Here is a 21,544-nt window from a genome sequence, read left to right on the forward strand (position 1 = left end):
ATAGAAAAACATTTTTTTTAAATGGAGAAAAAAAATTAAATGTTGGTGTTCAGAGGTATTTGGGAGTCCTTGTACATGAAATGCAGAAGTTTAACGTGCAAGTACAACAAGCAATTAGGAAGGCAAATGGTATGTTGGCCTTTATTGCAAGGGGATTGGAGTACAAGTGGAAGGAAGTCTTGCTCCAGAGCTTTGGTGAGGTCATACCTGGAGGGCTGTGTATGGTTTTGGTCTCCGTACCTAAGGAAAGATATATTTGTCTTATAGGGGGTGCAACGAAGGTTCACTAAATTGATTCTTGGGATGCGAGTGTTGCCTCTGAGGAGAGATTGAGTTGAATGAGCCTATATTCTCTGGCGTTTAGAAGAATGAGGAGGATCTCATTGAAACTCATAAGACTGAAAGGTTTTGACAGGGTAGATGCTTTGGGGCTGTTGCCCCCGGTTGGAGAGCCTAGAACTAGGAGTCATAGTCTCAGGATAAGGCAATGGCCAATTAGGACTTGAGATGAGGAGAAATTTTTTCACTCATAGTGTTGTGAATCTTTGGAATTCTCTAACCCAGAGAGCTGTGAATGCTCAGTCATTTAGTATATTGAACGTTGAGATCAATAGATTTTTGGACTTGAAGGGAATCAAGGGATAGGGGTATCAGACAGGCTAGCGACACACAGGAAAGATCACAGTTCCAAGGTAACACCACTGGAGAGAAGATAAAGAATGATACTCACAGGGACTGGCGATCTCAGGCGGGACATTGAGGCCAGCAATTTTCTTTCTGTGTTGGACCAACGCGAACAGGGCAGCGCGATTCTTCGGTGGGGGTGGCGGCGATTCGGCACCACCTTCCATGAAGTGGGTGCTCAAGACACAGTGAGTACACGAAGGGGGTTGTTCAAATCGATGGTGGCCAGAAAGAAGCAGCAGAAATCGAGTGGATTTGTGCTAAATAGTGACCAGAGTCGGTTCTTGTCGAGGCTGTGGATTGGTAGCGCCTTGCGCGCCAGGTGTTTTCCTGCTGTTAGTTCTTCGTGGGCGGGGCAGAAAGCCTGCGCTGCAGGCGCAGGTTCTGGGCATGGCCAGAAGCTCGAAACTGCAGACACAGTAGGCCTGCAACTCTTTTTTCCCCTTCGGCCCCCGGCCCCCGGCCCAACAAAGAAAAAATAGAGGCTGCAACTTAAAGGGGTAAGCTCCAGCTGAATTTTTGACTAGCAATTTGGCACCATGTCTACAAAATATCCCTCCATGAACTGGAAAGCGCAAAACTTTCTCCACGAGTTCCAACTTTTTAAACAAAGAATGGAGTTGTGTTTTTTTGATCTGGCCATCACAGAGCTGGAAAAGCAAGCAGTCAAGATAAAGATTGCAGTCAGTAATTGGACTACACTGAATTAACACCTTGGGACTCTCAGAAGCTAAGCAGAAGGACCCAGCAAAACTGTGGTCCATGTTAGAGGACCAGCTTAAGGTCAGAATTACTTTCAGAATTCACCGCCTAGAGCTAATGATATACAGGCAGCAATCAAGAGACCATTGACCAATTTGTGAGCCGGTGCTGGGAGAAAGGCAAACTCTGTGACTTCTCAGGTGGAAATATCAGAGCTCATTATAGAGTTGGTGATTGTGTCTACCCCGATAGTAGCTTTTCAGAAAGAGCTACTAGAGAAGGAAAAGGGTACAGTGTTGAAAGTCTCCTGAGAAAAAGCAGGAAGTTTGAAGCAATTGCTGCAAGCAGACAGCAGGCAATGGGTACTACAACTATAGGTGAAATAGCTAGGACACCTCAGCCAGGCAAGGTATGTGGCAAGTGCGGCCTGATGCCCCAACCAAGGAATTGTCCAACCTTCATGGACAATTGCAAGATGAGTGGCAAGAAAGGACACTGGGCAAGGTTGTGCAAGAGCTCCAATAATGGGAAACCAGCCAAGAATCACAGCCGACTGCGACCTGGTAAGAAGCAAATGCCGACTGGCGGAAGAAACAGTGATATATCCGCCAAAAGCTAAATCAGACGCAAGCGAGTCCATGAGATTGACAGTGATGTGACCAACATACAGGGCAACGCAGATGAGCAAGACTTCCATACAATAACCCATACACACCAAATGTATGCGGTGACACAGAGGGAAGCATTCACAACAATTGACATAGAGAAATTGCCCAGAGAAAAGTGGTCAACGCACGTTAGGGTTCAAAATTGATACAGGAGCAAGTGCAACCATTTTGCTGCTAGGAATAGTGAAGGACATGTACCTGGCAAGATGGAAAGCCATAATAAAACCGACAAAGACAAGACTCACCACGTACGATGGTACACCAATCAACTGCATAGGACTTCTAGAATTGTAGTGCAGGTATGAAACCTCAGTCTGGTCACAACAGATTTTCTACATTGTTGACACAGATGGTCCAGCAGTTGCAGGCCTGCCAGCATGTAGTGAGTTACAAATTGTAACGATCTATGGGATCAGCAGCATATTGTAGACACAGGACCAGGACAGGATCAACCCTGTCAAATCCATCCAAGATTTGCAAAGAATGTACCCAGACTGTTTTGACAGAGTGGGAGGTTTTAAAGGAGAAGCTGTTCTGCATGTGAGAGACAATGTGGTTCCTTCTATAGATCCGCCAAAAAAATATAACATCCACATCATGGACAAGCTGAAAACAGAGCTGGATACTATGGAGGGATAATGAATCATCAGATGCATTCAACAGAACACAGATTGGTACAGCTTGATAACAGCTGTAGTCAAGCAGGATGACACCACAGGTTTGTTTGGAAACCAAAGGCTAAACAAGATGTTGAAACGCTGTCCTTACAAAATCCCCACATTAGAAGAGCTGAATCTGAAATTCACAAAGGCCAAATTTTTCTCAAAATTAGATGCAAAGCTTGGGTACTGATCAGTTCGTCTCTCAGAAAGCTCACAGGAACTGACAACGTTCAGAATTCCATTTGGGCGATATTGTTTTTTATGTCTATCATTTGGCTTATCAGTAAGACAGAATTTATTTCAGCAACGCATGGATCACATTGCAGAAGATCACTGATCATATCGCAGTGGTGGGCACCACAAAAGAAGAGCATGACAAAAGTTTGCAAATCCTGATGGAAAGAGCAAGGAAAAAAGGCCTTGTGTTTAACTGTAAGAAATGTGCCATAAGCACGAGACACATTAACTTCTTTGGCTCTATTTATTCAGACACAAGTACCAGACCAGATCCCAGAAAGATAGAGGATATCCAGTCCATGCCAAGCCCACAAGACAAAGAAGACTTGCAAAGATGTCTCAGTCTCTTCAATTTCTTGGTTCCTTACATTTCGAATTTCTCTGAGAAATCTTCAATTCTACAGGAACTCCTCAGAAAGAAAACACCATTTCTGTGGCATGAAGACCACCAGTAGGCACGCGATTTTTTGAAGCTGTTGCTATCAACAGATGCATGTTTACAGTACTACGATCCCAACAAGGATACCATTCTCAAAGTAGATGCCTTGGAAAAAGGCCAGGAGGCATGCTTGTTGCAGGACAGATGTCTAATAGCTTTCGGTTCAACAAGCGTATTCCCTATACAGGCCAACTATTCCAATATGGAAAGAGAAACACTAGCACTGGTGTTCTGAATCACAAGGTTTCATACTTACCTTTTTGGAAACGCTTTGCAGTCGAAACAGATCATAAGGCATTAGCGATGATCTGGCACAAGTCACTCACTAGCACACCTCCACAGCTACCAAAGCTATTGGTAAAAGTGCAAGGTTATGACTGTGAAGTCAAATACAAGCCAGGGATTCCCATGACACTTTAAGCAGACTGCCTAATCCCAGAACGTGCAAAGATATTCCACTAGATGTCCAAATTGGCAAGGTTGACATCGATTTACAGGATGTTTATCAAGTCTATTTGATGTGTTTCACACAGAGGAAGCATGAAGAATTATGGGAAGAAACCTCAAAAGACCCAGTCTTGAAGACGCCATGGCAACTCATTTTTAAAGGATAGCCTGATAGCATACAGGAGGTTCCTGCGTAGCTCAGAACATTCTGGCCATAACGGGATGAGTTGGGCATTTCTAACAGTGTTATCTTCAAAGGCAGGTTGGTGATAATTCCACAAATGCTTTGCCCTGATATGCTCTCACAGTTACATGTCGGCGACATAGGTGTGGAAAAGTCCAGGAGACTTGCATGTGAGACTGTCTACCAGCCAGGTATGAACAGTAACATTGAGCGAGTGGTAAAGTCATGTCATGCTTGTCAACAGCACCAACAATGCCAGCATAAAGAGCCACTCCTTCCTCACAACATTCCGTCACATCCTTGGTCAAGGATAGCAACCGATCTCTTCACAGTCAAAAGCAACAATTACTTTTTGATACTTTTTGATCACTGATTACTACTCCAAGTTTCTGGTAATTCATCAATTTAGGGACACTTCAAGTGCATCAGTTGCCAATACCATCAGTGCAAATTTCAGCTTGTTTGGTCCCCCAGAAGAGATAATGGTCTGCAGTACGTCGCCAAGCCATTTCAAGACACATGCAAGAGATTGGGTGTAAACCACATTACCTCCTCACCGCATTACTCTATGTTGAATGGCTTGGCAGAGAGGATGGTATGTACGATCAAATGGTTGATTGTAAAGTGTTGTGAAACAAAACAGGATATACATATAGCCATGTTACACCTGAGGGCAACACCAATCGACACAAGGCTGCCATCCCTGCAGAACTCATATTTGGAAGATAGGTTAAGACAACACTTCCAAGTCACCATCTCATGAAATCATCCTCAATACAAGAAAGACTTCTAGCAAAGCAAGACAAGATGAAAATGATGCACGGTAAGCACGTGGGTGTGGAATTACCACTGTTACAGATAGGGCAGAAAGCCATCCACAAGGAAAAGTGTATTTCCCTGCGCAAGTGTTCAAAGTCTGCAACGAGCCAAGATCTTACGAAGTAACCACCCTTAACCGAGCAGTGCTCAGAAGAAACCAGTCGGCTATGGGAACTAGCTAACTACACTGACTACACCGTGCCTGACAATCCTATTGCATTGAGAGCGTGGTCACACACAGATTTGCAGAATGTAGCAAGAACAACTGACTAGAATAACGTTTGAGCACAGGATGACTGTCAGAATACACATGAAAGTCAAGTCAAGAACGCTGATAAATGTAGTTTGCCATGAAGCTACACTGTGACAAGATCAGGTCGACTCAGTAAACTGCCTGTATGGTTCAGAGATACTTGACTAAAGAATATTATAGTGAATGCATATGTAAATATTTTAAAAGTTGTTTCATTCCATTATGTACATAGTTATCCTTTGTGTATCTCCATTTTAGGAAAGGGGGTTGTTGTCATATTGCTTTAACAGTGTAAGTGCGATACACTACATCACAGGAAGTGATGTCACTCAGCATGTAATCAGTTAGTTGGAGTTGAGCAAGACACCTGGTCACATGTGTAAGACAAGCTCTTTTGTAAGTTTGTTACCATATCAATAAAGAACCCACATTTTATGACCAGTCAGCTGAAGATTGTTTGGTTCCTTATTGCTATATATAAAAGCAATAAATGCAACAATTATCACAGCAACAGTTTCTAACCATCCTGTTTATTATTTCAGAATACACAGAATAGATATATTTCAATGAGAAAGAAAAAGTCCAATGGTGGGACCCATCATCCATGGTTAACTAAAACAGTTAAAGATTGTATCAAACTTAAAGAAAAAGCCTTTAAAGGTGGGAGGCAGGTCAGAAGATTGGACAGAATATAAAAAACAGCAAAAATGACTAAAAGATTGATAAGGATGGTAAAATTAGAGTACGAGAGAAAGCTAGCTAGAAATATAAAGACAGATATTAAGAGTTTCTATAGATATTTTAAGAAAAGAGTTAACAAAGTGAGCGTTGGTCCTATAAAAAGTAAGTCTGGGGAATTAATAATGGATAATAAGGAGATGGCAGATGAATTGAACAGATATTTTGCATCGGTCTTCACTATTGAGGATACAAGTCACATCCCAGTATTAGCTATAAGTCAGGAAATGGAAGGCAGGGAGGAACTCAAGAAAATTACAGTCACCAGGGAAGTGGAACTGAACAAATTTTTGGATCTGTGGGCTGACAAGTCCCCGGGTCCTGATGGACTTTACCCTAGGGTGTTAAAAGAAGTGGCTAGTGAGATAGTTGATGCGTTAGTTTTAATTTTCCAAAATTCCCTATATTCGGGGAAGGTTCCTTAAGATTGGAAAATAGCGATCGTAACTCCTTTATTCAAAAAGGGAGGGATACAGAAAGCAGGAAACTACAGACCAGTTAGCTTAACATCTGTCTTAGGGAAAATGTTTGAAGTTATTATTAAAGATGTTATAGCAGGGCATTTAGAAAAATTCAAGGTAATCAGGCAGAGTCAACATAGCTTTGTGAAAGGGAAATCATGTTTAACCAATTTATTGGAGTTCTTTGAGGGAGTTATATGTGCTGTGGATAAAGGGGAACCGGTGTATGTATTGTACTTAGATTTCCAGAAGGCATTTGATAAGGTGTCACATCAAAGGCTATTGCAGAAAAGCTCATGGTGTAGGGGGTAACATATTGGCATGGATAGAAGATTGGTTAACCAACAGGAAACAGAGAGTAGGCATAAATAGACCATTTTCTGGTTGGCAAGATGTAACGAGTGGTGTGCCACAGGGATCTGTGCTGGGGCCTCAACTTTTTACAATTTATATAAATGACTTAGATGAAGGGACCGAAGGTATAGTTGCTAAATTTGCTGATGACACAAAGATAGGTAAGACAGTAACTCGTGAAGAGGAGGCTACAAAGGGATATAGATAGGTTGTGAGTGGGCAAAGACCTGGCAAATGGAGTATAATGTGGGAAAATGTGAAACTGTCCACTTTGGCAGGAAGAATAAAAAAGAAGCATATTATCCATATGGTGAGAGATTCTAGAGCTCTGAGATGCAGAGGGATCTGGGTGTCCTAGTGCATGAATCGCTAAAGGTTAGTATGCAGGTACAGCATGTAATTAGGAAAGCTAATAGAATGTTATCATTTATCGCGAGGGGAATTGAATACAAAACTGGGAAGGTTATGCTTCAGCAATACAGGGCATTGGTGAGACCACATCTGGAGTACTGTGTACAGTACTGGTTTAAGGAAGGATGTAAATGCGTTGGAGGCAGTACAGAGAAGGTTTACTAGACTAATACATGGAATGGGTGGGCTGTCTTATGAGGAAAGATTGGACAGGCTAGGCATGTATCTGCTGGAATTTAGAAGAATAAGAGGTGACTTCATTGTAACATATAAGATCCTGAGGGGTCTTGACAGTCTGGATGTGAAAAGGATGTTTCCCCTTGTGGGTCAATCTTGAACTGGGGGTCACTGTTTAAAAATAAGGTTTCACCCATTTAAGACAGAGATGAGGAGAATTCTTTTCTCTCAGAGGGTCATGAGTCTTTGGAATTCTCTTCCTCAAAAGGCAGTGGAAGCAGAGTCTTTGAATATTTTTAAGGCAGAGGTAGATAGATTCTTGATAAGCAAGGGGGTGGAAAGTTATTGGGGGTAGGTGGAAATGAGGAGTAATCAGTTCAGCCATGAACATATTGAATGGTGGAGCAAGCTTGAGGGGTTGAGTGGCCTACGCCTGCGCCTAATTCATATTTAATTCGTATGTATTATTAGGATCTCTTAATTTAAAAGCAGGCATAGAAATCCTAGCATAATAAAGCTGAGAAATTGGTTTTATGCTGTGAGGCTGGCTCCAAAATGGGCCTTGGACCTTAGTTCTGTAAAACCAGCATCCCAATGCAGCTCACCGATTATGGGCCTTTGCAAAATCGGCTGGCTTGGATGCTGAGCTAGCCAGAAGTAGATCCTAGTGGGGTGAAGTGAATGGGATGGGGATGACCCTGGCTTGGCAGTGGCTCTCAGTATTGTTGTGGAGCCAAAAGAAGCTTAACGCCTCCACTAAAATAAGTTAAAAAAAGACCTCCGTACCTTTCTGCCAGCAGTCTCCAGGACCACTGGCTAGGCCACAGAAGACCCAATTTCTGCTGAATGCCTTAAACAGGCTTTAGGCCCCTGATTAGCATATTCAAGGAGCCTGACAACTGTTTCAGGTGGGTGCGCTGGGCACTTGGAAATTATAGCTTCCAGTTTGGCAGTCGGACCACTGGCTTGGGATATCACCTTACGTTGAAATCAGTGGAATGGAGAATCAGATGTGGTGTATAATGAGCAGCAGATCCACTGTAGCCATATTTACACCTCCTCATCAAAGTTAAAAGCTCTGTCCCTAAACAGTGACTGGGGAAGGTGCACTTTGTCGGCTTGTTCAAGAATGCTCAAGATGCTTCTGTCTAAAAAACAAGGCTCTGGCTACTTCCATTGCCCAGATGCTTTGGATTTACGATGCTCGAAGCATTACTGCTGTCAGTATCATAAGCTGTAACCATATCTTTTGTTGGTGCCTCCTGCCACTGGCAGTAAGAGTATGACCTCATTTGAATTGCTGTCAACATCAATATCAGCAATGCAAAGGGGACATTTTTTCTTTCAAACTCTGCATGAAACTTCACGGAAAAGCAATATGCAGAACCTCCATTCTCAGCTTCCAAAATGTTGGCTTAATAAAAACATCTAAAAGAGTTTGTTTCTCACCAATTAGTTATTAATACTTGGGGCTGAATTTTTGCATCAGGGGCAGGAAACAGGAGTGAGGCTGTTTCCAAGCCCCAAACCCACCCTCATGGAGAAACAGTAACTCTTTGGGATTTTGACTGCAGCGTCCCCTTAATTTGCAATGGAGACAGCTTCCTTGTCCAATTAAGGGTGGTAGGTGGGCTCTCAAAGCTGGAGGGACAATCAGAGACCTTCCAGCTTGAAAGGAGCCACAGGTTGTAGGAGAAGGTAAATAACTGAGAGTGTACTTCAATATGGAGGCACCCTCTAACCAGCTTTTTTCAAACGTCAAATAACAAAAAATACAGCAGCCAGGCCACTACTGTAGGTGGAGTTGAGGGAATCCCTCTACAGGGTGGCCTTTGGCTGCACTTGCAGCTAGGCAGGCAGGGAGTGCCTGTAGACCTGCCTGGAGCGCTGCACCCAATCACCTCCCCCCCTCCCCGACCAGCTGCTGGATGCCCTCCTCCAAGCAGTTAAAGTGCCCCCAGATCATGCAGGAAACTGGAGACCAACTGGAAAATCCCTGTTGGCCTCCTTTGCCCCTAGTTAATAAGGCTCTTAATGAGCCTAATTGGCGGCCTGCCTTGTGGGGGCAGATAGTCCTGCTGGCCCCAAATCCACGTCAGCAAAAATGGCCAGCACTGGGAATGGGTTTGGGAAACTGGCATGCCGGCTGGTGTTGGTATGTTTGGACCTCATCAGCCTTCATTCCTGACCTCAGCAGGGTCTGAAAATTCAGCCCTAGATTTCTGACAGGTCTTGAAAGACAGAATTCAGATGAATTAACAGTTTGCGGCAAGCCACCATCCTGAAAAGAATGCTTGCAGTGACTATTAGCATAGAACTTGGCATTTCATTTCCCAAAGGACTGTCAGTATAAAAGTAGTCATGGGGCATTCTGATGTGAACATTTCCAAATTTTACCTCCACAGGTAATTATAGCAAGTTTAAAAAGCAAAAAAAAAGCTTGATTAAAACTACTCCCAAAACCAAAGTAATTAATAAAAATTTCTGATGCTTTTGCCCATGATGCCCAACTGATTCAAAAATGTTCATCTACATGCCATTTATGGTACAATAGCCACCTGGTAAACCAATCAGGTGCTGCCATGGACTGTAAGGCAGTTGTCTTTGATTCTTCAATACTGTCTTGATCTTGCCTTGGCACTTTTCCACAGAGCTGGAAGCAGCATCTGTTGCACAAGCTTCCTTGTGGAGGACCAGCAAGGGGCTTGCCATATTGGGCAATGTTGTGTTGGCTGGAGGAGCAAAGCTGGGGAGACAGAGAGAAACCAAAATGTTGCTATCCCCCCAAGTGACCCACTTACTATCCTGGTACTACAGTGAAAAATCTCAGGTCCCTTTTATTAAAGAAAACACATTAGCACTGCAAGTCTTCAAGTTTATGAGTTGCCACTTCACCTCAATCAACCTTCCTCGCAGGACACAGACCTTGTAACAGTTTAATGCCATCTATGCCAAAACACCCAGTGCTTTCTCCACAAGATCAGTGGGTAACCACATACATGACAATGTAGAAAACTGGCAAGAGCTAAAGACAGCAACCCCACTTCCAAAAAAACTTGGCAGACATAAATCGACATAAATACAGACATTATGACACATACCTGCTTTGTTGCGCATTGAGACAAGAAGGCAGACTAAAACTGCCGTGGGGCTGGGCTTGTCATAACTTAAGCTCTAGGTGCACCCAGCATTTTGTCCCTTTTGTTGTAGAAGAGTGCATTTTATGGCAGTTGTGGGTTTAGAAATTACTTTAGAGAGATGCAAATGCTCGAGACAAGAGGTTCATTTTCCAAGGGAACCTGAAAGCATCCCAGAAAATGTTAGAGTCTACTGGAATTCTGCCTTTCAAGTCAAAAATAATGAACAAGACTTTAAATGTGAAAATAAAAGCAATTGTATGTACTTTAACACAATTTACAGGATTCAGTCAACCTGACCCCTAGATACATGTTGATTTATGATCTGAAATCTTTACAGCAAATCACCTACAATAATCCCAAGCAACAAGTGCACAAGGCAAAACTAGCTCAATGTCAAAATCTGTCTCTGCTCCTATGCTCACAGCAGCCAGGAGGTAGACACAGGATTACATGAAGTGATAGCATGCTGATTGGACTATTTAAAATTCGCATCTTTTATTTTTAAGTAGCTTCAGGAAGGAAAAGGGCGAGTCAATATCACTGAAACAAAAATATAGAACTAAGTCCTGATGAATGGCCGCACCCAACTATTAATCTGTTTTCAACTCTTTTGGATGGCAATTAACTTACCGTGCCTCTTAAACATTTTCCATGAAGTTAGAAATCACTGTTGGTAATCATAGAAGATCAATTTTTAACACACTCAAATAACTTTTCTCTGCTATTTTAAAGAAGGGTGGTTAATGTACTTAGAATTAAGGAGTTAATGCCCTCAAGTACAATAGAATAGAGAGGAAAGTCATTCGAGTGTGTTAAGGATTGTTTGGCTATAATCACTAACAGTCATCTCTGAGCTGCAATTGCACTTCTGACTCTTTCAAAAAGGTTTATTTTATTTCAGTGCTCCACAGTACATTCATTAAACCTACAAGTTTGAACTTTGCAGGAATTGACAGCATCAGAGGGGCTGACACGGATGTGACATTATCAGAGCCACCCAGTCCAAACTGACTTCATTTGAGGCCCCAGAAATCGGAAATGGCAACTTGGTGTCACTAAGAATTCCCTAAAAAGAATGCATCTACAAGGCACAAGTCAGGAGTGTTTTGGAATACACTCCACTTGCCTGGATGGGTGCAGCTCCAACAATATTCAAGAAGCTCAACACCATCCAGGACAAAGCAGCCCGCTTGATTGGCATCCCATCCACCACCTTCAACATTCACTCCGTCCACCACCAATGCACAGTGGTAGCAGTGTGCACCATCCACAAGATGCACTGCAGCAACTCACCAAGCCTCCTTCGACAGCATCTTCCAAACCCACGACCTCTACCACATGGAAAGACAAGGACAGCAGACGCATGAGAACACCACCACCTGCAAGTTCCCCTGCAAGCCACACACCATCCTGACTTGGAACTATATCGCTGTTCCTTCACTGTCACTGAGTTAAAAACCTGGAACTCCTTCCTTAACAGCAGTGTGGGTGTACCTATACCAGATGGACTGCAGTGATTCAAGAAGGTGGCTCACCACTACCTTGTCAAGAACAATTAGGGATAGGCAACAAATGTTGGCCTTGCCAACAATGCTCACGCCCCTTGAAAGAATTTTAAAAACATGGGCCACAAAATTCAGCTCTGTAACGCTGCTGTGGAAGCTGAGGCCCTCAAAATGGCATGTGTAATGCTTCCAGCCCATGTGGCGCACCATGCTAGGAAGGGTGCCAGCGCAGGTGTGCATGCACTGGAGCTTTGATAGTGGGCAGATTATGGCACCAAACAGCCTCTTTGGCTGATTAGACACATGTTCTGAAACCTGAATCTTGCAGACCCAATAAATGTCCTGTGCTAATCACCCACAGTGGAACATTCATGAGGGATCCCCTCCTATGACTGTTACACAAACGCCAGTCAGGGAGCCTTCTCCCTTGCCTATTGCTCCAGTTGGGCTACATCTCATTTCAACCAATTCTTGTAGAGGTAGTCAGCAGCAGCTTCCTTAGAATCAGTGCAGTTTCCCATTAAGAGGGGTAGACTGACCTTGAAGAGGTGCAGGTGAGCTAGAACATATGTTAGCCATGCACGCTGCTGGACCACTGTTAAATGTTCAGCCAGCCAGCAGCATGTGCCACACTCGACTGGGCACTACAATTATGGAAGATAGGAGGCAGCACGGAGTTTGTGTGCTGCCCACCTCAACGGGACCGGGCTCAGGCTGATCACAAATCACAAACACTGCGCCTGAAAGTGGGAGCAAATACATTTTTAGCCCATGCTTTTTAGAATTTGTGGGTGGATGAACTGAATGACTGAATTTTATGCTTTCAGAGGACCTGACTCATTGCCTCCACTCTGCAGTTTGCAATCTAATATACTCCCATTGATTATTAATGTCACTCCTCACATTTCCCCTTGGATGTTGTCTACTTTAATGTGGATGGTGTAGGCTTTCTGCCTGGTCATTGCATGGTAGTATGAGAGACCTCCAACACCAGCATGCACACAAATTGAAAACATTTGCCAAGCTAATCTTTTATTAAATAAATCTCATCATATTCCAACCCAATCCATTTTGGATTTCCTAACCTTGACATTTCAATGATAGGGATGCTGAAATGAAGCCAGTTAATGTATTCACAGCAGAAACAACTTAGTTATGTCAAAAGAAACATCTGCAATGAGTCACAAAGAAAATAAGTCTCACACAAGATAAATGTCACGTATGTTTCAGAAAGGCACTTGGAGGATTTATAAAAAATATACATTTTAGCAGCTTACTTGCTACATACATATTCTTCAGCGATAAACACTAAATGAATACACCTGTAATTGCAATTCTCAGAAACCATCAGTTCATCTAAAAACATTTCTCCGTTGAGTTCTTGTGCAACGGCTAAAGCAATATCTCATCCCTTCCAATAGCCTACAGTGCCACCATCTAACAAACTCATTGACAGATACAGACAAAATTTTACAGAGGCAAATAAAGCTGTTAATGTTACAGGTTTGTGGCTTTTGGGTCGCAGACCTGAAACATTAACTCCGTTTCTTTCTCCACAGATGCTGCCAGACCTGCTGAGTATTTCCAGCATTTCCTGTTTTTATTTCAGATTTCCAGCATCCACAGTATTTTGTGTTTGAAATATAGCTGTTAGTATGTCCTTATTACATTACATCTATTTTCTTATTCGTTCATGAAATGTAAGCATCGCTGGAAAAGCCAGCATTTATCGGCCATCTCGAATTGTCCTTGAGAAGCTGGTAGTGAGCCACCTTCCTTAACTGTTGCATCCACACTGCTGATAGGGAGGGAGTTCCAGGATTTTGACCCAGTGACAGTGAAGGAATGGCAATATAGTTTCAAGTCAGGATGATGTGTGGCTTGGAGGGGAACTTGCAGGTGGTGGTGTTCCCATGCATTTGCTGCCCTTGTCCTTTTAGGTGGTAGAGGTTGCGGGTTTGGAAGGTGCTGTCGAAGGAGCCTTGGTGAGTTGCTACAGTGCATCTTGTAGATGGTACATACTGCTGCCACTGTGCATTGGTGGTGAAGGGAGTGAATGTTGAAGGTGGTGGATGGGATGCCAATCAAGTGGGTTGCTTTGTCCTGGATGGCATCAAGCTTCTTGAGTGTTGTTGGAGCTGCACTCATCTAGGCAAGTGAGCAGTATTCTATCACACTCATGACTTGTGCCTTGTAGATGGTGGATAGGCAATGGGAATTAGGAGGTGAGTTACGCGCTGCAGAATTCCCAGTCTCTGACCTGCTCTTGTAGCCACAGTACTTACATATCTGGTCCAGTTCAGTTTTTGGTCAATGGTAATCCCCAGGATGTTGATAGTGGGCTGTTCTTGGAACATGGAGATACAGGGTTTCCAAGATGGCACGGCACATGCACAAGACGTGTGCTGTAGAACCGCCGCGATATTTCGCACAGCGGCTCATTATCTTGGAGGGGGCGCACCAACCGCTCCTGATGACGCCAGAGATGGCATTATTTTTAAAGGGCTTCAAGCCCTTACAGGTCATTACCATTTTTAAAGAGGAATGGATGGTACAGTTATATGAAATAAAATAATAAAATATTGGAGCCCTTCTCACCCCCGCCCCCAATGACCACACTATTTACTTATGGCCCTCTCCCCTCAAATAAAACTTTTCCTCCCAATCCGAACTTTCCCCCTCGAACACCATCATGTTTGCCCTTCCCACCATCCCCTCAGCCAATAGTAAGAGTTTTCCCCGCTCCCCCCACCTCCCGCCCTGAAAATTTCACTACTCCTCCCTCCCCACCAGTGTTACGCCTCGGATCTCCGAACGGAGATCCAAAGGCGCGGGACTTCTGGTCACTGGCTGGAATATCGGCATGGGACAGCCGTCACTGCAAGATAAGTAATTTTTCATTCATTAAACTTTATTAACATATTTAAATGAAGGTGCTTTCGCCACGCGGCCGGTGGCGGTGGTGGGGGCTGCCCCAAGGCCTCGCAGCTGCCAGTAAAATGGGCAGGGTCTTCCTGATGTTGAGGCCCATGACAGGCCTCTCCCGGTAGTATTTTCCGGGCCCCCCCTCCACAACCCCTGACGTCAGGGGCCTGGTAAAATTCAGCCTATAGTTTAACAGGGAAGATTCGTCCCAAAAATCTCTCCTTGATTAGTTTTAGAGGACCTCTCACCTCGTGTTCATTATCTTATTCAAAGGGACTTAAGCCAGTGGACTCATTGGGTGAGTCCCTAGTAGCAAACAGAAAAAGTCCCAGCCCTTTCTTCCAGTCATGGGGGTACTCAAAGCAGTATGCCTTTAGGGTCTGGTGGTACTGCTCCAAAGCCCCTTGTGTCTGTGGATTGTAGGCTGAGGACTTTAGTTGGGTTATGCCCAGATTACCCATGACCTTTTGAAAAATACTGGACATAAATTTGTGCCCTGATCCGACTGGATGTCTGCAGGCAGCCCATATTGGGTGAAGAATTGGGTTAGTCCCTCAACTATTACCTTGGCAGAAACAGTTCTTAGAGGGATAGCCTCTGGAAATCGAGTAGCCATATCCATAATGGTGAGTAGATACTGGTATACCCCTTTTGTTTTCGGCAGTGGCCCCACACAATCTACCAGCACTCTGCTGAATGGTTCCCCAAAAGCCGGAATGGGAATTAGGGGTGCAGGTTGAGGCTTCCCCACAACATGGCACATGTGGCAAGTCTGATCGAACTCCTTGTGCAGTTATGGCCAGTGAAAATGTTGTCTGATGTGGGCTTGGGTTTTCTGATACCGACATGTCCAGCCATTGGAATCTCGTGGGCTATTCTCAATATTTCCCTATGGTACCTCGGTGGCATCATTACCTAGTGAACAACTGTCCACTCTTCATCTGCTGGTCTGTGAGGACGTCTCCATTTCCTCATCAGCACATCATCCTTTAAATAGTAGCACTCTGGAACTCTCTCTGCTTCAGCTTCAGTTTGGGCAGTCTGTAATAACTGTTTTAACCCTGGGTCAGCTTGCTGAGCCTTGACCAAGGAAGATCTGTTTAACCCATCCTTTGGGTCCTCTAACTTCCCAAAGAAGGTTTCAGATAACCAGACAGTAGGTTCATCTGTCTGCAGTGCAGTACAATCTCCTCTGATGGAGCTTGTTTGGCCATGAATCAGTTACCACACAGTCAGGAAAAATGCCAGGGACATTTTCCTGTAATTGCTCTGTCTCCCTGACCCCTTTGGTCTCTCAAAAACCACTGGGGAAGCTATCACCTTCGCCCCCACCAGATCATTACCCAGGAGCAGGTCAACCCCATCCACAGGTAAACTAGGGACAATCCCCATGGTTACCAGTCCTGAAACAAGATCACATTCCAGGTGCACCCGATATAAAGGTATGGGCATATACTTTCCTCCGATACCATTTACTAGCATTCTAGCATTGAATGCACTTTCTGGGAGAAAGGTCATGCCTTTTCCCAGCAGAAAGGTTTGGGTGGCCCCTGTAGCCCTAAGTATGACTATGGGCTTGATTACCTCACTTGAGGGGTATGGGGTCACTTTCCTTGGGGCACAAAATCCAGGTAACTCTCAGGGATTTTGTTAAGTTTTCCCGCACTCTCAGCGGTAGGTTTACTGGGTATTACTGCCACAGTTAAAGCCACAGCCTGGTCTGCTGTGCTTTCCATCAGGGCCCCTTTTCCTGCACTGGTCTTGTGTACTCTGACTAAACATATGAGCGTACGAATTAGGAGCAGGAGTAGTCCACTTGGCCCTTCAAGCTTGCTCCGCCATTCAATAAGTTCATGGCTGAACTGATTACTCCACATTTCCACCTACCCACGACAACCTTCCATCCCCTTGGTTTTCCCCGTAACTTTCAGCAGTCAGCTCGAAAGTGACCTGCCTTGTTACAATGGAAACAAACAGACTTTTGAGCATCACTTTTGTTCTCAGCATCTTCCTTTTGGGCCTGAGGAGGGCCACCTGTGTTTTCAGCTCTCCCTTCTCGCTCATGGCTGTTCATCCTTCTATCACCCTACCACCTTCTATTCTTTTCAGGTTTTTAGAGGTGACTAGGGAAGGGTTTCCCTTGGGGCAAGGGCTTGTAAATAAGTGTATAATCATCAGCCAGGATTGCTGCCTGACTGGGTCTTGGAACATTTTGTTCCTCCACATGTATTTTTATGGAAAGGGGAAGCGAGTTTTTGAACCTCTTGAGGAGGATCACTACTCTGAGGTTTTCATAGGTGGACTCTATCTTAAATGTCTTTATCCATTGGTCGAAAGTGAGTTACTTAACCCTTTCAAACTCAATGCAAGTTTGTTCAGGCTGCTTTTGGAGAGTTTGGTACTTTTGGCGGTACGCCTCTGGTACTAGCACTCAGGATAGCATTTTTTGTCATCTCATAATCTGATGAACTCTCATCAGGCAACAGTGAATAAACCTCATTGGGTTTTTCCTGTTAGTTTGCTTTGCAATAACAATGTCCAGAAAGATGTTAACCTTATTGTACCTGAACCGAACTAATAAAATAATAAACAACGTGCCAACTTTCACTCACACACACAAACTCTGGAGGTTTACACACACACAAATAGGTTACAGAGTGGGGAAAGGTAGATTGGTTGAGTTAGAGTCCACAGAAAAGAAGGGGTATACAGTCTATGGGGTTTGGTGATTTGGCTGGCTTCTAGCTGAATTCGGTGGTCCTGAGGCTTTTAGTTTAAAGAGCTAGGTGATTGGTTTGGTGGGTCTCTTGGAGATAGCGATGCGGATGATTTCCTCCAACGGAGTTTCTGATTGTAGCTTGAGCATGCAAAGGTGGTCAGTCAACAGGCAGGATTTGAAAGCTTTCAAGCTGGAATGGAGAGAGAAAGAGATAGAGAGCCCCACTTGGGTCTATACGTGTCAGAGTCCAGTTACAACTCTCTCTGCTGCAGAAAGACACAAGCTTAAAATCACAGATGGGGAGGAGCTTGTCACATGACAGTCACTCAGTCATTCAAACATAGCATTAGCAGTATTTATCTCCTGCTAAAAAGAACATGTAGTTCCTTTAAACTTCCTGGGCCTTGGTTCTTGCTGGGGCATGAGCAGACATTTTGTCTCCCTCCTCACAAGCACTGCCGTGTAGGATACAGTGCTGCAAATTAGGTAGCCATCTTAACCTGCCATCAAATTCATCCTTTAGCTGGTCTTTTTAAAGTGTCTTTTTAAAAAATATATAAATTCAGATCAGCCAGTGGATTAAAGAAAATTATCATTCAACACAGCACATTGGCGTGACAGATGATTGACCTCCAACAACCACAACCAGCTTTCTTTGTGCTATGTATGACTCCAACCAGTGGAGAGTTTTTCCCGATTTGCATTGACTCCAGTTTTTCTAGGGCTCCTTGATGCCACACTTGGTCAAATGCTGCCTTGACGTCAAGGGCAGTCACTCTCACCTCACCTCAGCCCAAGCCTGAATGTTGTCCAGGTCTTGCTGCATGTGGGCATAGACTGCTTCAGTATCTGAGGATAATGTAAGGCATATGCGTGTTGCAGCAAGCTGCTTTTATAATTCTTATCTTTAGCATATGCATGTAATAAGGCTTTGCATTCAAATCTACTTACCCGAGTTTTATCTTCCCTACAAACCAGAGGGAAAAAAAGCTAAAAGCAGCTAACGGGGGTGAAAATCAGCAGGTTGCCTGGTCCTGATTGTGAAACGATCGTTAAGCATATATGGGAGGATCAGGCTTGATTGTATGTCATCCGCTCTGCCCATTGTCATGCAGCCTGCCAGCACCCAATGAGGAGGCTCTCTAAATTGAAGTATGGAAACCTTGGTGAGGTGCCAGCACCTCTGAATCAAACTAAATTAAGCATGTCACCACTTTCAGGAAAAGAAAGGAAGGGAACTGCTAATAGATGGACTGCTAACGTTGTACTGTCTTTTTAAAAAGTAAGGAAGGGATAGTTTGAGTAATTACACGCTAGTCAGCCTTACCTTGGTGGTGGGAAAATTATTGGAAAAACTTCTGAGAGACAGTGTAAATCATCATTTAGAAAAGCACAGATTAAACAAGCAGAGTCAGCATGGATTTGTTAAGGGAAGGTCATGTCTGACAAACTTGATTGAATTTTTGAGGAAGTAACAAGGAGGTTTGATGAGGTAAGTGCATTTGATGTGGATTTTAGCAAGGCTTTTGGCAAGGTCCCAAGTGGCAGACTGGTTAGTAAATTAAAAGTTCATGGGATCCAAGAGAAAGTGGCAAGCTGGATCCAAAATTGGCTAAATGGCAGGAAGCAAAGGATAATGATCAACAGGTGTTTTTGTGACTGGAAGACTGTTTCCAGTCGGGTTCCACAGGGTTCAGTACTGGATCCCTTGCTGCTAGTGGTATAATTCAATGATTTAGACTTAGCTGTAGGGGACATTATTAAGAAGTTTGCAGATGATACAAAATTGGCTGTGTGGTTGATAGTGAGGAAGAAAGCTGTAAACTTATCAATGGACTGGTCAATTGGGCAGATGGAAATCAATCCAGAGAAATGTAAGGTAATGCATTTAGGAAGGGCAAACAAGCAAGGGAATGCACTATAAATGGTAGGCTTATGAGAAGTGTAGAGAAACAGTGAGACATTGGAGTGCATGTCCACAGATCCCCAAAGGTACCTGGACAGGTAGATAAGGTGGTCAAGAAGGCATATGGAATACTTCCCTTTATTGGCTGAGGCCCTGAGTAGAAGAGCAGGCAGGTTATGCTAGAACTGCATAAAAGACTAGTTAGATCACAGCTAGAGTAATGCGTACAATTCTGGCCACTGTATTACAGGAAGGATGTGATCACATAAGAGAGCGTACAGAAGACATCCACAAGAATGTTGGCAGGAATGGAGAATTTTTACTTTGAGGAAAGACAGGATAGGCTGGGTTTGTTTTCTTTGCGACAGTGGAGGCAAAGGGGAGATTTAATTGAAGTCTGTAAAATTATGAGGGGCCTAGAGTGGATAAGAAGGACCTATTTCCATTAGCAGAGAAGTCAATAATCAGGGGGCATCGATTTTAATTGATGGAAGGAATAGAAGGGAATTGAGGAGAAATTATTTCACCCAAGGGCTGGTGGGGTCTGGAACTCCCTGCCTGAAAGGGTGGTAGAGGCAGAAATCCTTAACACATTTAAAAAACACATATATGTGCTTGAGGTGCCGTGACCTACAGGGCTATGGACCAAGACTGGAAGGTGGGATTAGACTGGACAGTTCTTTATACACTGGCATGGACACAATTGGCCAAATGGCCTTCTGTTGCCATAAATCTTTCTATGTTTCTATGCACCTTTGAGTGGAGAAAACCTGAATGTGTAATTGTTTTCTATGATAACAATTGTAATATTGACTGCATTGCAGTAAACCTTCGGGAATAGTTAAAAGCTTGTTTGTGAAGCATTACTGCCAACTGATGTATGGCTACGGTTGCAGAACACAAGATTATTGTTTACAGGAAGAATACGAATATTCAGTATCAATATAATACCGGATCGCGACCGTACATGTGAATGATTTCCTAAATGTTAACTAACCCTCAGTTGTGCATTGTTTACTCACAGCTCGAACATTTCTACTTTAAGTGTAGTGGGGGGGATGGGGTGTAGGGGCTGAGACTGTATTTTGCTGATGGGTCAAGGGGACAGATGGCTTAAGCAGCTTAGCATTCATCCAGTTTGCTAAATCAATCTATTTCTGGGGCAAGTCACTTGATTTAGAAGCATCTGCAGATTAGAGACTAGAGGATTTATAGAGTATCTAATATTTGTATGACCTTTCATCCAAAGACCTCAGCTGCTGTTACAGATCTTAATACCTGAACAGTGCTGAAGGTACAACATATCTTTTCTTTACAAAAAAATAACGTGATGGCTAAATTGAATAGCTCCTGTATCTGGTGCAGAGATTGCAGTGCACAATAATCCAGCACCCAGTCGAAGTGATTTTGATAACTGTGGTGTGCAACCAGCACTGAATGGCTGAGTGGCTGCACGCTTCAGCAGGTTTGTGCGAGGCTAGCACTACTTAAAGCCAGACTGCACCTCTTAAAGCCAGACTGCACCACTTCTCTTGAAGGCACTGGTGCATTCTGGCTGCAACAGAGGCTGAAACTGCTTGGTCAAAATTTGTAGAGCTTCAGAAAGGACCAGAAATGGCACAACAGGCAAGAGAGCGCGCCCCGGAATTTCAGATGCTGTGCTGAAGCCGCTGGTGCAGGAGATGGACTGGAAGAGAGAATTTCTCTTCCCTCAGGGGGCCAAAAGGCCTTCTAGACAACTGCTCAGAAGGCAATGGGAGCAGGTGGCCGTGGCAGTTAATGTCACCAGTTTGGCACTGAGGACATGAATGCAGTGTTGCAAGAAGTTCAATGTGTGACCTTTCATGTGTGGTCAAGGAATGCGTCTTTACATGGCAATTCCTACTAACTGTACCACTGGGTTCACACATTCTGCAGTCACCACATCCCCTTCACTCACCTACCAGCAATTTATATCAGCCACGACTCAAACTTTACATTCATATACTTCACCTACACACTCATCTCATAGCCTCTACATGCTTCCAGTTACTCAACTGTGGTGAGCACATCGACCAAATCACATTGCACCACACTCACTGACACACCTCTCTCTTTTGCAGGATGGGGTGGC

Source organism: Heterodontus francisci, chromosome 9 (assembly GCF_036365525.1).
Source record: "Heterodontus francisci isolate sHetFra1 chromosome 9, sHetFra1.hap1, whole genome shotgun sequence".
Classification (NCBI taxonomy): Eukaryota; Metazoa; Chordata; class Chondrichthyes; order Heterodontiformes; family Heterodontidae; genus Heterodontus; species Heterodontus francisci.